The sequence below is a fragment of the Cervus elaphus genome, chromosome 4 (assembly GCF_910594005.1).
Source record: "Cervus elaphus chromosome 4, mCerEla1.1, whole genome shotgun sequence".
Classification (NCBI taxonomy): Eukaryota; Metazoa; Chordata; class Mammalia; order Artiodactyla; family Cervidae; genus Cervus; species Cervus elaphus.
In genome coordinates, this window is record NC_057818.1 from 23,170,765 (window position 1) to 23,186,828 (window position 16,064).

General features: G+C 45.8%; 1 long non-coding RNA gene across 1 annotated transcript in view; it reads left to right on the forward strand.

Annotated features, from left to right (window-relative positions):
- Window positions 1-4,071: 4,071 nt before the first annotated feature.
- LOC122691716 overlaps window positions 4,072-16,064 on the forward strand; it is a 36,372-nt gene continuing 24,379 nt past the window's right edge. Inside the window, exon 1 of the long non-coding RNA XR_006340485.1 lies at window positions 4,072-4,170. This is a non-coding gene — a long non-coding RNA (uncharacterized LOC122691716). The remainder of the gene's footprint in view (window positions 4,171-16,064) is intronic.

Here is a 16,064-nt window from a genome sequence, read left to right on the forward strand (position 1 = left end):
GGGACTCTGCACAGGCAGGTGATGCCCATGGGCCAGATAGGCGCCTTTTCCCAGAGTCTGTGTCTCACACAAGCCGCCTCCTTCCTCTCGCCACAAAAACACAGCAGGACAACCAGGAAGAAAGGGAATGGGGGCTTGTGCTTTAAATTAAATTGATTTGTTGAAAGAGGAGAATTGCATGGTCTTTTCATCTGCGTTTGTGGGTGCTTCCTCCAGCTGCGGCCTTTACCTGCTTCCCTCTCCATCTGAGCTGCCTGAAGGCAGGGAATGGGCCTTGCTCGGCTTGTGGCGGCCCATCCCCCGGTGTCTCCCATGAGGGACACTTGAGCCCGATTCAGTCCACTGGGGAGTGTGCCAGGAAGTGCCGATGGCCCTAAGGAGCGGAGAGCAGCCCCCAGCTGACGGCCAGTAGGGAGGTGGGGACCTCAGGCCGATAGCTGCAAGGAACTGAACTCTGCCAACAACTGAGTGAGCCTGGGAGTGGATTCATCCTGGGTCTCCAGTTGAGAACCCAGGTCGGCTGACACCTTGACTGTGGCTCAGGAGACTTGGAGTGGAAGAACCAACTGAGCCCACCTGAAATTGTGACTTGAGATCATAAATTTGGGTTGTTTTAAACTACTACATTTGGAGTGATTTGTTCCAGCAGCAACAAGAGACTAGTACAGAGATTATACCAACCCTGTGAGTGCTACTGTGTGTGGCAACTCTGGCTGAAATGTTGAAATGCAGCCTCTACAGAGAGGCCCTTTGTGCTTTGGGCCATCCTGCAAAGCCTGCAGGTCACATGTGCATTTCCTGTGAGGGCGGCTTGTTAAGGATAAGAAGCGAATGAAGAAAGCTGCAGGCTCCTCTGGGTCTGAAGAAGGGAGACATGGATATGGATCTGGGGTGGCTTTAGCTGGTTTTGGTATGATGTGGGGGTGACCTCTGAATCATAGAGTCTGATGACCGTTTTCTGACTTTCTTCAGGACTTTTGGCAGATATAACCCTGGAATCTGCCAAGAAGGCTGGTTATGTGGGCAGAAGAAGGGGTCCAGGGACAAGACTTGACAGCACCCCAGCCGGTTCATCTCTCTATCCGGGTGGGATGATGCCCTGAGGTTTACCTTCAGGTTTTCTTCAACTCTTTTGCTTCTCTTCACCCAAGAACAGGGTACCTGGAGGCAGGAATGGGATTTACTTTTCCTTCCCAATTCAGCTTCTCTGTTTCAACAGGTTTTAAGCTAATGGTCGCTATGGCTGCCAACTGGGGCTGTCCATATACATCCCAGGGGTTGCGGTAGGGGGTGGGGGTTCAGTTTGATTTCTGTGAAGAACGTAAGCAGCATCTTCAGCCCCCAGATGGAGGAAGTGGGAGCTGGTTTCCTGCCTTAATCACGGAGCTCTGTGGGACCGACTTCTTGTCTCGAATGCAAAGCCCTTGCGTTTGTCTCTTGCTGCTCAACCTAGAATGACTGTGAACTATGGAAGCAACCATGTGTAGGCTTTGGAAAACCGCTTCTGCCAAGGTTCAGGGGAGACTGACCATGGGGCGGGGACCAGAGCCCCCCTCACACACATCTGTCCTCTCTGGCCCTCGGCTCCCTCCTGGGTGAAGACACTTGGCCTCCTTAGATGGCTTCCAAGGTTCCTTTTGACTTTAGAATTATCGGTTTGAAAAAAAAATCTGGTAGAACAGACACTAGCTGTTGACAGCAGTAATCTCTGCTGGGGTGGGAATGGGGAATAGCATTAGACATTAACGTCCCAGGTCAAAGTTTAGAAAATATTTAAAAATAATTTTTGGATCATGTGCAACAAAACATTAATTTTTTAAATTGCATTTTTTTTTGTTTTCCTTTCTAAAAAATGTGCTTTCTGTTATGGAAAATTTCAAACATATAAAAGTATGGGGTAATGAATTCCCACATAGCCATCACTCAGCTCCAACCATGGTTGGTTCATAGTCAGTCGTTTCACCAGTATCCCCACCTACTCCCCCCCTCCTTCTGTCTTATTTTAAAACAAATCCAAGACATAACATCATTTCACTCAATACAGCATGTATCACTTTTGTAACTAGAAATTAAAATTTACCTGAGGCATTCTGAAACTAAATATACCTCCATACTCTTCTGCAGAAGCACCACAATAGGATGGAAATACAATGTAACTGTTAGTCTTCTGGAGATCTGGAAGAAATCTGTTCTCTACCCATGATTGCCTAACAATGTTTAATCCAAAGGAAAGAAGCTCTAACAGTGGAATTTCATTTATCTGTGGGAGGGACTGTACTGAGGGACAGGGGATGAGGGAACACTGTCAGCCACTCCACTGCGTAGTGTGTAGAGCCAGTCCTGGGAGGGAATGGCTTGCTCATTATCTTTTCCAACTGTTTCGCACTGTATGCGTCAAATCCCATAGTAAATACTGAGAATTATTTTAAAGGATCTCTCAGGAGTTTGGCAGCTTCCCTCCTCCCATTCAACAGTTTCAAAATCCCTGTTACTACCACCACCCTCATCAGATTGTGCTTATTAAAGGTCCACTTGGACTCACAGCCCCACCTGTTTCCCGCTGAGACGGGTCCTTGACTTAAATTTCGGGGGTGAGTTCTCCCGCTTTGTTCATTTGGATTAGAAACCCCGTGACGTTTGACCTGGTTTACGTTTTTCCTTTTCTCTTTTGAAACAATAAAAATGTTTCGTGGGGATTCTGGACTACATTAGAGGGTCGTTTTCAATTTTCATGCGAGACATATGGAAAGACTCACCTCCACTTACAGTTTATTCCCTGAGACGGTCTGACCCACAGCCGACACTCCGAAATGGAAAAGACCTTCCAGGCAGTCAGCATTTGAGCACATTTCCCGCCCTCGGCCTGTACTGACCTCAGCTCAAGTCAAAACTCACAGGAACGCTAGACTTGGATGATCCGGGACATGGAAACGTTCAATCCTGAAGTGTGCCCCCTCCTCACTGAGGCTGGGGCTCCCCAAGCTCTTCAAGTGCGGTTGGGCCTGAGCCTGGGGGTGGGGAATGGGCTGCTACAGCGTTTCTTCTCTTTCTCTTCTTTGGTAGAGGGGGAGAGGCCCATGGGACTTGTTCTATATGGCTGATGGTGCTTCTTTTTGCCTGCTTGAGTTAATGGACAAAAGCCATACATGGATGTCTGCTGGACTAGTTATGTTTTCCTTGCAAATACAAATCTAAAGTGCTGTAGCCCAGACAGCTTTAATGCCTGAGTAAACGCTTGACCTTTGATGAGTTTCCAGAATTGAGATGTTCGGGTCTTTTGGCATCATTAGGAAATGGACTCGCATCTGACAGGTTAAGGGGTGACAGCAGTAAATACAGACAAGATCATAGAAGCTGGGAGTCACAGGGTGGGGAACTGGAAAATTCGGTCCTGCCATCCAGGCTCTCCAGCCTTTTGACATTGGGGATTAAGAATGGCCTGCAGAGGCAGCCCGCAGTAGGGAGATTTTAAAGGAAGGATTCTTTGGGTGGAAGCAGATCTGGCAAGGCAGGAGGAGAGGTTTTTTGAGAGAGAAAGAAGAGACGAAGGCTATTTTGGGGGATGGGGACCAGGGGAGGTGGGGCAAGGGAGGGGAGAGATGGAGAGATGAGTAGCGAGAAGCTTTGTGGTGGATGAACCTGGGATCTTTGCAGCTGTTTTCCCAGGAACCCTGATGAAGATTTTGCTTTCTTCTCAATTGTTTTCAGTTGTTGCCCCTGACACTGATGGGCTGTGATGCTGATGGGAGCCTGGAGCCTAAGGTGGTCCAGATCTTTGGGGTCACAGAAGAGGGTAGAAAAGCAGGGTGCATCCTGGGAGACAAGGAGGTTTCACCACGAAATAGATTTGGCCTTTTGTTGGACTTGACCTACCCACTTTCCTTTTTGACCAGGAGTGGGTCGTGGGGTGGCTGCTTGCATCCGGGACCATCAGGTGTATTCCCAGCATCGTGTGGAGAATGGGTGTTGCGGGAATCCAGTGATCTGCTGGGGCTGGCTTTCCCAGCCTTGCGTAAAGTGCTGAGTCCTGGTGTACTGTGCAGGCGGGGGCGGGAGTGGGGGGGTGCCGAGAAGCGCCCGACAAAGGCACATGTCAGCAAGTCCTCCATCCGGCCGTTCGGGGGACTTGGCAGACCAGCCGGAGTTTCCTGGCATTTGGTTCTGAAGTAGGTAAGGCCAGCTGGCTCCGGAGAGTTTTTTGTAAAGCTTATGTCAGTCTGCGTCTTGGGGTCCTGTTTGCTGCCTGGGGGGTGATGGAGCTGGCTGGCCGAGTCCCAGCTGTTCCTTTGGGGGCCCACGTGGAGATTCTGGACTCCGATAGCATCTTTCAAGCCAGTAGAGGATGGGGGGGGGGGTGTGGGTGTCGAGCAGGAAGGTAGGGCTGAGGCTAGAACATGGTGGGGTGGGTCTAACAGCCGGAGCTGGTCTCTGGGGCTTAAACAAGCCAAGGAATTCTCACTGACCTGGAGGACAGACAGGGGGTGTTCCCTTTTCCCTCCTACTGTGAAGTTTTCTTAGGGAACCTAGCCCTCCCTGGGGCGCTGGGCTGTGAGGCACCCCTTGAAAAGGCATTCTTAACCCAGTACACCCACACAGGCTTTTTCTCTGGAAATAAAAAAAAATGCTCCAAAGCCCAAGTTTTATGCAAACACTTAAGAAGGCAGGCTTGCTGCCTCTTCGCATTACGATCACTAGACAGACTCCATTCCAGGTCTGGGCTGGGGGAGGGGGAAAGCTTGGGGTTTGCCTCTAAAGCCAGGGATCTGTTTCAAGTGATGTGTGTGTGCACACTGGACTCCCACTGCTCCGGCCTTAAAGGTCGTTCACACTCGAAAACTTCAAGTTTCTTCTCTGGTGCAGAGGGTTCTTTTTCCAGGGGATCCCAGTCCCTCTAGTGCTGCTGGGAATGGAAAGACCCCCCACCCCCACCCCATGCAACCAAGGGTGAATGGGAGAGCATCCCACCCACGGCCCCAGGCTCGCTAAGACGACCTGGTGCTCCGTCTGCCTCCTTCACCCCGAAAAATAAAGCCCCCCGGGGGCCAGGAGGTCCCGGGAGTGGCTGATGCGCAGCGTGCTTGCCGTGTGCCAGGCAGTCCTCCTGAGTGCTGTGGCATGGAATACCTGATTTAAGCCCCACACTAATGATGACTATTTATGATCCTCACTCTGCAGAGGCGGAAACTGAGGCCCAGGGAGACAATGAAATGAGCACAGGTCGTGCCGCCAGCGCGCAGGGGGAGCCAGGATTCGAACCCATGTTCTTCTCGCGTGTCTCTGCGCCTGCGCAGACTGAGCGTGGGCGGGAGGGCTTTGGCTTTGTGCCCTGGGACCCGAAGCTGAGCATCGTCTGAGAAGGAGCCTTGATGGGGGCGGGGAGAGGGAGGGGGCTGGAGCCAAAGCAGCAGCGAGGGAGATGCGGGTGGAACTGGCTTCTTCCCGGAAGCTCACTGGGGCTCTGAGCAGCTTGGCGGCCGCGGGCTTGGGGGTGATTGCCCCAGGCCCCATCCCGCCGTCCCCAGGAGCCCAAACTACACCCATGGATGAAGCGGCTTTCGTCTTCATCCAGCGTTCGCCTCATGCCAGGCCCAGGTTGTGGGGAACAGAGAGGAACAAGATGCAGCCTTTACAGGCGATTCTCAGGCCATTACATCCCGTATTTGATGGCGAGGGGTAAAGAGGAGGTTGGTGTAAAAGCCGCCGCTGTTGCAGCCCCTTGGCACCTTGGGAGAATTCCACACGGAGGATAAAACACTACTGCTATTTGGAGAGACCCCTTTAATGGGCCCGTGGGACGGAGGAGGGCTGGACGAGGAGGTTTGGAGAGGAGTTCAGTTGTGCTACGTGCAAGGAGTTATGGACTTACCTTGCTGAGACCCTGAGAAGGAGTTTGGGGTCTGAGCATAAGTGACAGGAGTGAAGAGCTCTCCCCGCCCCCCGCCCTCAGTTACATCCTTATATCTTACCTTGGAGGATCTGTGGAGGGTCTGAGGCAGGCAGTGGTTAATGAGATCTAGCAAAACTGAGGCCTAGAAACTTCCACTTTAGAGTTGTGTCCCACCAGTGCAGTAGTTATTGCTGTGATTTCCTCGTTGCTCCTCTCTCTGCCCGAGACCTCAAGTGAGTAAAATGCAGCGGTCACTCACAGCAGTGCGCCTGGGAAATGCTGGCGTCGTTCCAGGCAGTGAGGAGATAAATAACAAGGAGTAAGGGGCTGCAGTGACCAGTGACCAGGAACGGATTCTTAACAAACCGGTCTTCCTCCAACCATCTTGAAAGTGAGGGAGGTGGATGGGGGGCTGACCCTATTACTGCAGAGAGCCTGGGGCTTGGGGCTGGGACAGCTTGAGGTGGGTGAGGCACTGCCTCTGGCGCGTTTCAGGGTGTGCCCCCAAACTCAGCCATCAGGATAAATCATACTTTGATGCAACCTTTAAACTGTCAATATACAGAAGTCTGATGAACAAAATAGCAAAATTTTAAATTAAGATAGAGCTAGTGTATTAGGGATTATTCCTCTTGCCTCAGGCTGCAATATGACTGAGCAATGCATTGTTATGGATCCTGTCTTTATTTAAAATGTTGATAATTCATTCATCATTGATTTTTTGTGTTGATTTATGATTCTTAAAACCTTGTGTTAAAATATGACTTATCAAAAAAAAAAAAATATGACTTATCTTGATGGCTGAGTTTTTGGCACACCTTGAAATGTGCCCAGGGCGGATATCTTACTCACTTTGCCTTGGTCCTGGCCCTGCCTGGGGACGTGAGACATCATTTTATTTGGCCTTAAAGAAAAGAGTAATTCATGAACCTGTGGGTTCATGGGTAAGGGCCGCTGCATGGGTGATACACTCTTGCAGAGTACTGTCCGAGACTGGTTCACTATTGACAGCTGTCTCTCCTCTGGCTGGTTAGTGCTGTCAAATGACAAAAATTAAACAATTCAGTACCAGGTTTGATGTGCTTTACTCAAGGGAAAATAATCCATGGACTGGGGGAGTACAGTGCCTCACAAGCAGTGGGGCATTCTTCCCAAGGGATTTTGGGCAACGGGGAGTTTTACAGATGTTAGAAAAGGCGATGGGCGTGGTTGGCTAGGACGTCGGGACTTTCCTTAGAAAGCAAGTGGGTCCTGTTTTGTAGGAGAAGGTGAGCTGGGTAAAAGTTGAGTTGGAGGGACTTCCCTGGTCCAGTAGCTAAGACTCCATGCTCCCAATGCAGGGGCCCAGGTTCAATCCTAGGTCAGGGAACAAGATCCCACATCACGCAACAAAGGGTTCACATGCTTTAACTCAAAATCCTGCATGCCGAAACTAAGACCCGGCATAGCCAAAAGAGAAAAAAAGCCAGTGGAATCGGAGGATTGGGGTTGGTTTCCTTGACATTGAGCTGTGTTCTGGCCCACTAGAGTGGCCTGGCTACCATGAGTCCTGGTACACGAATGACCTTTACAAGTGCCCTGACTGGGAACAAGCCCATATTCACACTTCATGAGAGGCAGCAAGGCTGGGGCCTCCCTGAGCCCAGATGGTGGGCACCGACCCCAGGGACCCGGTGTCCCGAGAGGGACGTCTTTTGGGAAGGAGGTTGATTCGCTTTTGTCTTAATGAGAACTTTCTTTGGATCTCTGTTCCCCGACTTCACTGCACATTTCAAAACAACATTCCTTTATGAACAAGCACCAGGACATCAAATACTTCCACACCCCATGCTAGAAGCGCTTCAGGCCATGTTGCTCTTTTACTTTTAAATAAATCATGTAAAATCAGATGTTAACTCTCTCTGAATAAACCCAACTGGAAAGGCTTTTTCTTTAATAACACCAATGACAATCAGAAGAGGTGCAAAGAATATGTGCCCCTAACTATAGAGCACCAGGGTTTAGAAGGAAAACACTTAAGTTGTTACATATGTAACAAATAATTCTTATTTATGGATGGTGAGAAAAATGAGCAACAAAGCTTGGAGGGAAAGTACAGCAGGAAATATATTAGCAGGAAGCATGATTTATGTCTTTGAATGGGGCCCATTTCTTTAATAAATGGATTTTGTTTGGCATCTTGGTCAACTGCAGCTCCACCCTACCTTTTAATTATTAAAGCTTGTGTTGGGTTCATCACATATGGCAGCTTTTTGAAACCTTTCTTCAGCCAGCAAACGATGAGATAGAATTCCAGGATATGCGACTCAAGGGAGGTGTACGTACTTCTCAGAGTCCTGAGATTACAGAATGCTGCCGCTGGCCGGGATCTTGGAGGTTGACTAGTGCAGAGTCACAGTCCCCACCTTGGTCACCCTACACCCCCTCCATTTATGGTGAGGAAGATAACTCTGAGGCGAAGGAGGCCAGGCAGGAAATTTATGGTGAGGAAGATAACTCTGAGGCGAAGGAGGCCAGGCAGGAATTTATGGTGAGGAAGATAACTCTGAGGCGAAGGAGGCCAGGCAGGATCACACAGTTGGCTGGTGGTGGAAGTGAATTCTTGTCTAAGAGATGCTTTGTGGGAAGACTCAAGACCTAAAATTTTAGACTTGGTTTCTTTCTTTTACTTTTTCTCTAAAGTACGACATCAAAGAACAATGTCATTAATTGGTCTTGAGTATTGGATAGGTGGCCTTGATGATAACTCACGAAAAGCCTGGTGAAGTGAACGTTGCACATCGTGTCTGACTCTTTGCAACCCTGTGGACCTTACAGTCCATGGAATTCTCTAGGCCAAAATACTGGAATGGGTAGCCGTCCCCTTCTCCAGGGGATCTTCCCAACCCAGGTCTCCAACATAGCAGGCGGATTCCTTACCAGCTGAGCCACCAGAGCACTCAAATCTTTGATTTACCTCTATGATGGTGATGTTCAGTCATAAGTCTTTTACATTATTAATAACAAGTTTAATGGAGACTTTCTAGCCAGTATTGTTTCCCTGTAACGTGAAGAACTTCCTTTTGGATTCTTTGTAGTGCAGGACTGCTGGTAGCAAATTTTCTTACCTTTTATTTATAGAATATATAAATAATTTGCCATACTCTTGAAGGATATTGAATTATGAGTTGACTTTTTTTCTCTCTCAGCATTTAAAAAATGTGATTTCCCTGTTTCCTGGCTTCCATTTTTGTCTGATGATAAGCCAGAGATCATTTGTGGCATTATTGTATGTAATATGTCATTTGTCTTTTTCTGCTCAAGAGTCTCTCTGATTTTTAGTTTTCAGGAGATTGACTGTGATATGTCTAGGTGTGGTTTCCTTTTGTGTGTCCTATTTTGGTTTCTTCATATATTTTTTCTGTTTCTCCTCTACTTTTAGGATTCCAAATACATGTGTACTAGATTTTTTTTTACACTAGTTTTTTCTACTGAGGCTCTGTTCACTTTTGAATATTTTTCTGCTGTGGTCCATAGAGTAGTTTCTATTGATACATTTTTTTTAATTGATACATTTTTAACCTCACTAAATCTTTTGTTATCTACCATCAGCTGTGTATTTTTAATTTCAGGTTTTAATTCTTAGTTCTAGAACTTCCACCTGCTTCTTTTTAATTGTTTCTGTTTCTCTGCCTAGAGTTCCTATCTATTCCCTTATAACAAGCGTATTTTTCTTTACTGAGCATAGTTATAATAACTGCTTTAAAATCCTGCTGAGAATCCTAAGTTCTGGGCTATCTTGGGGTTAGTGTCTCCATTGGTTACCTTCTCTCTTGAGTATGAATCACATTTTTCTGTGTCTTTGTAGGTCTAGTAATTTTAGATAATTTCCTGAATATTATGGATGAAATGTTATAAAGACCCTGGATTCATTATATTCCTCTGAAAAACTCTTGATTTCTCTTTTGTTTGTTTCTCTGCTTAATGTGCAGTTAACTGGGGTGAATTCAAACTCCAAATTGTTATCGCTTCTGCGGTGGACAGCAACTGAAATCTCAGTTAAGTTCTTTTATCCTCAGTTGGAACTGCTTGAAATCTGCCCCAACGGTGTGTATAGGTTGGAGGCAGCCAGAGATTTGAGCAGAGTTTTTAGACTGAATTCAGGGCTGTTTCTCTGTAGATTTCTTCTTTTCATGATGTTTCTCCAACCTTCTAACTGTTGTGGTCACCCTAAACTCCTCTGATTATTCATGCCTCTGAGACTAAGGGGTTAGTTTTAGCCAGCTGCACAGTAGCTGACTAAGGCCTGCCCTCAGGCAAAAAGCTGTGAGTGTGTGTGTGTGTGTGTGAGTGAGAGAGAGAGAGAGAGAGAGAGAGAGAGAGAGAGAAAGAGAGAGAACTTTCTGTAGTTTTTACCTGCCTTGGAACTTTCTCCAGTGTATTCAGATAGTTATTTTTTTATATATTTATCCGGAGGTTAGTTTAATTGTTATTCTGCCATCCACACAGTGTAATCCTCTTTTTTACCTTTTAAGAATATAAAATATAATAAATGTTCACAGCTCTTTTTCCTTCCAATTCATAAAGGTTTTTCTTCTGTGTGTGTCCTGTATTCCAGCTGTGTCCTGTTGGAATGTCTCTACTGCACCATTCATTCCTTCCCTTATTGGGGAGGAATCTGTGCTTGCGAACCTCTCTGTGTGAAGTCACAAGGGATCTCCTGTCGGCTCAGGATCCTCTGCGAGGGACAGAGTAAAGCCAGGTTTGCTGGCTGATGTCTTGGGTCCTGCAACATCTCTCCTCTTGTTTATCCAGTCCAGGTTACTGCCTGACCTCCAGAGTTAAGTTCTTTCTGCACTAGCTGGGTAGAAGGTGATGGTGGCCCTGACACCTTACCACTTTCTGATGTGGAAATAAAATTGGAAAGTGAAAAGAATTACAATTTCAAGGTGCAGGTGGTTTTATAACAACTAGGCTCATATTCGGGTTGAGGTAAAAGGTCAAGGAAGTTGGCCTAATTATGGAGATGTGGTCGGTTAGGAGCAGACGTGGTGAATTTGGTTCAGTGGACTCAGTGGTCTGTTTTCACATATTGATAGTTTGAAGCTATGCTTTTCTTCTGTTACCCAAGACTCATCTATGAAAGCGTTTCTTAATATCTAAATAGCTGCAGGGCTTCAAAGAAGCAGAGAGTGAGAGGAAAAAAGATGTTAGGCTAGTCTGTAGTTTTAAAAATACTTTATTTTTTAGAGCAATTATGGGTTCACAGCAAAACTGAGTGCTAAGTACAAACAGTACATGTTGTCTTCTCCCATCCCCCAGCCCCTGGCACACGCACAGCCTCCCCACTATCAACATTCAGCCCTGAGTGGTACATTTCTTATGTTCGGTGAACTTACACTGACACATCATTGAGTCCATGGTTTACATTAGGGTTCACTTGGTGTTGTGCATTCTAGTATTTGGACAGATGTTTAATGACATGTGTCCACCATTATAGTATCAGAATAGTCTCACTGCCCTTGTAATCCTCCGTGCTCCCCCTGTTCATCCCTCTCTCCCCTGCTACCTCCTGGTAACCACGGATCTTTTCTCTGTCTCCTCAGCTTTTCCTTTTATAGAATATCAAACAGCTGGCCTCATACAGTATGTTGCCTTTGCAGGTTGGATGCTTTCACTTAGTAATATGCATTTAAGTTTTCTGTGTGTCTTTCCATGGCTTCCTTGGTTCATTTCTCTTTAGTACTGAATAAGTTTCCATTGTCTGAATGTACCACAGTTTATTTATCTGGTCATCCATCGAAGGACATCTTAGTTGTTCCAGGTTTTGGCATTTATGAATAAAGTTCCTATAAACATCCACATGTGGGTCCACATGTGTGGACATAGTTTTCAGTTTGCCTGGGTGAATATTAAGGAGCTTGGCTGCTGGATTGTATGGTAGGAATCCATGTAGCTTTGTAAGAAACTGCCAAACTGTCTTCCAAACACTCCACCAGGAATGTTTGAGAGTTGCTCTTGTATCACATTCTTGTCAGCATTTGGTGCTATCAGTGTTCCAGATTTTGGCCATTCTGCTAAGAGTATAGTGGTAACTTGCTGTTATTTTGTTATTTCATGATAACATATGATGTAGAGCATCTTTTTATATGCTTACTTTGCATCTGATTATCTTCTTTGGTGAGATGTCTGGTTCAGATCTTTGGCCCATTTTTTAATTGGGTTGTTATTTCCTTCTTGTTGAGTTTTGAGGGTACTTTGTATATTTTGGGTAACAGTCCTTTATCAGATAGCTCTCAGATAGCTCTTTTGCAAATGTTTTCTCCCAGGCTGTGGTTTATCTTCTCATTCTCTTGACAGTGTTTTTTGCAGAGCTGAAGTTTTAAATTTTAATGAAGTCCAGCTTATCAATTATTTCTTTCATGGATCATGCCTTTGATGTTGTGTCACTGGTTTTAATAACAAAAACAACCATAATGAGACTAACCCAAGGAGGGATGTCAACTGCCATAAAAGCAATCATTTTGTATCAACTAGAGTTCCATGGTAATGTTTTATTTGGCATTTGAGGATCCTTCCATGCAAATCATTCCCATGGACATGTAATACGGAAACGTATATGTTTACAATTACTTTGTAAATGGTATAGCTATTTCAAGTGAGATGTCAGCGGTAGAAATAGATTAGGCTGCATATGTGAGTCCTGATTTGGGATTAGCAAGCAGCAACCACTCTTTGAGCTGCTGCTTCTGACATTTTGCTTGAACTGAAAGCCAGGTCTTATCAACAGAGGTGTTCTTCCATTCCCTGGGAAGCTGGTAATCATGTGCTATGGAACAGTGTCCCCCCTTCACTGTTCCCAGCAGTAAGACTACAGCTGCTAATGACTATACTCTACAGAGACACTGAACATCAGGATTTGTAGTAGGGGTTGGTATGCCATGGCAAGTAATGACAGTCACAGTAACAAGTCAGTTACCTTCCAAGGAATTGGACTCCAGTGAAATACATGTCAAGGAGAACTTTGGGAAAAGATATTGGCATTCCTGATCCAAGAGATACCACAGCTGGTGTGTTTATCAGCTGAGTGAGTTCAAATGGAGGGGTAAGTGACGAAGAACTCAAAGGAAATGGGGGCTTCTTAAAGGTGACATCAGGAACTGCCAGAGCATCACCTTCACTGTATTCTCCTGGTCAAAGCCCATCACAGGCACAGCCCAGATACACGGGGGAGGAAGAAAAGATCCTATCTTTGTGGGGGGAGTTTGTGGCTATCATTAATTCACCACATTTAGTAATTTCTCCCCCCACCCCATCTCTTAGACCATTGACATGAAGAGCCCCAAATAATGGTGCAGTAATTGTGGCTTCCGTGGGACTCTTCCTCTGTTCCCTGGGGTGAAATGATTGCCCTCGGAACCAGGATCTCACAGAATCTAAGACTGTGGCCATGGGAAGCACCTATTCTGCAAGCGTGCTCCTGGGAGTGGAGGTGAAGGGGGCATTCCTACTTCTACTTTTAGGTTTCTGGAGCCACATATTTTACTGCTGGGGACAGAGGGCCACACCAGCTAGAGATTCAGTGCAGAATTTGTATCCCCGAGGACAGGACCTCAGTTCACTCAGTTGTCTCTAAGAAGGCACGTCAGCTGGGCCTGTAACAGGCCATTCCTTCATTTTCGGAGAATGGCTGCCTCTGGACACTGAAATATTGGGCAGAAGCAGTCACCCCTTCATTTCTGTGAAAGGCCTCCCTTGAGCTGAGGCATGTGATGTGGGATCTTGTTTGGTCAATCAGACACTGTTATCCCTCCAGTGGTGGAACTGGTGGAGGCACTCTGGACGGGGCAGACAAACACATCTCCAGAGGAGGTAGCAGCTCCAGGAAGAACAAATTCCTGCCCCCTCCAAAGGAGAAGGAGTCCAGTGGGATCGACTTGCTATTATCAGTGACTGGCTGGTCTCCTTGAGAGACGGCACCATACCGAGGGCTCAATGTTCATCTGGCTGCTCACAGGCTGAGCAGTAGCCAGGACCAGCCGTGGTGAGAGAGAGGCCATCGTTTGGTACCACACACGGTCTCCATTCCTGTCCTCTGGGGCATCCTTAAGTGAGGCTTGGTGCGGCAGTTCACACCAACAGATCCGGCCTACTGACCCGTAAATCAACTCAAGATTTTTTTCTCCCTGATATCTGGTAGTAGCAAAGGCCCTTCCTAAGCCAAGAGACCGGAAGTGTGGGTTGAGGACAAGGCTCTGGTGTCAGCCTGCCAAGTGGCATGTGAGTTTGGGCCATTTGTCTGTCTGTCTCCTCAGCACTGTCTGGGCTGCCTGATCCTGAAAGTGCCATTTCGATCACGCTGTGGATTGCTGTACCAATGGGTACGGGCTGAGGAGGCTGCCACAGGCGTGCACAGCTTCAGCAAAGTTGCAGAGCACACAGCAACGAACAGGGTACACACCTGAGGCGAGATGCTGGTAGGGAGAAGTGGGTGGAAGCTGTCGCAGAACTGGCCCCCAGAGCCATCGCTGGAATCTGAGATGCGGCGGTGGGGATGTGAGGTGGGGCCCCAGAGGCATCCGGTCTCTTTTCACCCCATCTGCTTTGGTTCTGCTATCCAAAACTGATTTAGAGTCTCTGCCCCCAACTCTAATCAGTGTTTTGAGAAAACAGAAAGATGAGATGGGGAAAGCAGAACAAGAGACCTTGGAGGATTTCTAGCCGTGGAGAAACCACGTGATACCCATTGTAACCGTTAATACGTTCTCTCTGTTAAAACACTTGTCAAGTTTTATTTTGTTGTTTGTGGTTCCCTAGGTATATACCCAAGAGTCATGAAAAACATACCTCTAAGGAAAAACTTGTACACAAATGTTCATAACAACATTGTTCATAATTGCCCAGGAGTGGAAAAAACCTAAATGTCTGTCACTCGATGAGTGAATAAACAAAGTGTGGGATAGTCATACAATGGAATATTATTTAGCAATAAAACTGAAGGAGACACTGATGCATGCTACAATGTGCATGAACCTTGAAAATATGATGTCATTTAGTGAAAGAAGCCTGTCACAAAACCACATATTATGATTCCATTTATGTGAAATATACAGAATAGGCAAATCCACAGAGACAGAAAGTAGATTAGTGGTTACCTGGGGCTGAGCGGAGGGAAGCTGGGAATGGACAATGATTGCTATGTTTATGTGTATTCTTTTGGGGTTGCTGAAAATGTTCTAAAATTTGATTTTGGTGATCACTGCAGAACTCTGTCATTATGTTAAAAATCATTTAACTATATACTTTAAATGGATGAATTTTATGGTATGTGAAATACATCTCAATATAGCTGTGAATAATATACAAATGGAAACAGTAAAAAGTAAGGTTTTTTTTTTCTTCTTCTTCTAGCTGCCAATTCCCTTCCCCAGAAGCTACCACTTATCAACTTCTTAGATGTAGTTCCAAAGATATTTTATTTATATTCAAGCACATGTACATATGTGTTTTTATGTAATTTATTGCATAAACCAAACACTGTTCTTTACCTTACTTTTTCATTTAAAAATGTATCTTGGAGACATAAACAGAGAGAAGAATGCCCTGTTAAGATAGTGGCAGATAGGAATAACAGGTCTACAAGGCAAAGAATGCGGAAGACTTACCAGTAACCACCAGAAGCTAGGAGAGAGGCATGGAACAAAGTCTTCCCTGGAGCCTTCACAGGGACTATGGTCCTGCCAACACCTGGCCTTCAGAACTCTGGATAAATATCTGTTTTTAAGCCAAAAATCAAACAAAAATATACCTTGGAGATTATATCTAAGGTTGACTCCTCTTAAATAATCTAAAATATAATCTAAATTATATCTAAGTGACTCCTTTTAAATAGTGGCATAGTATTAAGTTTCATGACCATGAGAACCATAATTTATTGAACGAATTCCCAATTGGATATTTAGAGTGTTTCCAATTTTTCCTCTTTTAACAAAGATGGAATAAACAACCTTGTCCAATATTATTCCTTACATTTGCAAATATAACCCTGGGATAAAGTCTTCAAAGTGGAATTACTGGATTAAAAGATAAGTGTATGTTAAATTTTGATAGAATTGCCAAACTCATCACTGTAGCATTTGTGGGGAATTACCCTCCCACTAGTAATATTTGAGTGTGTCTCTTTCCCATAGCCCTGTTA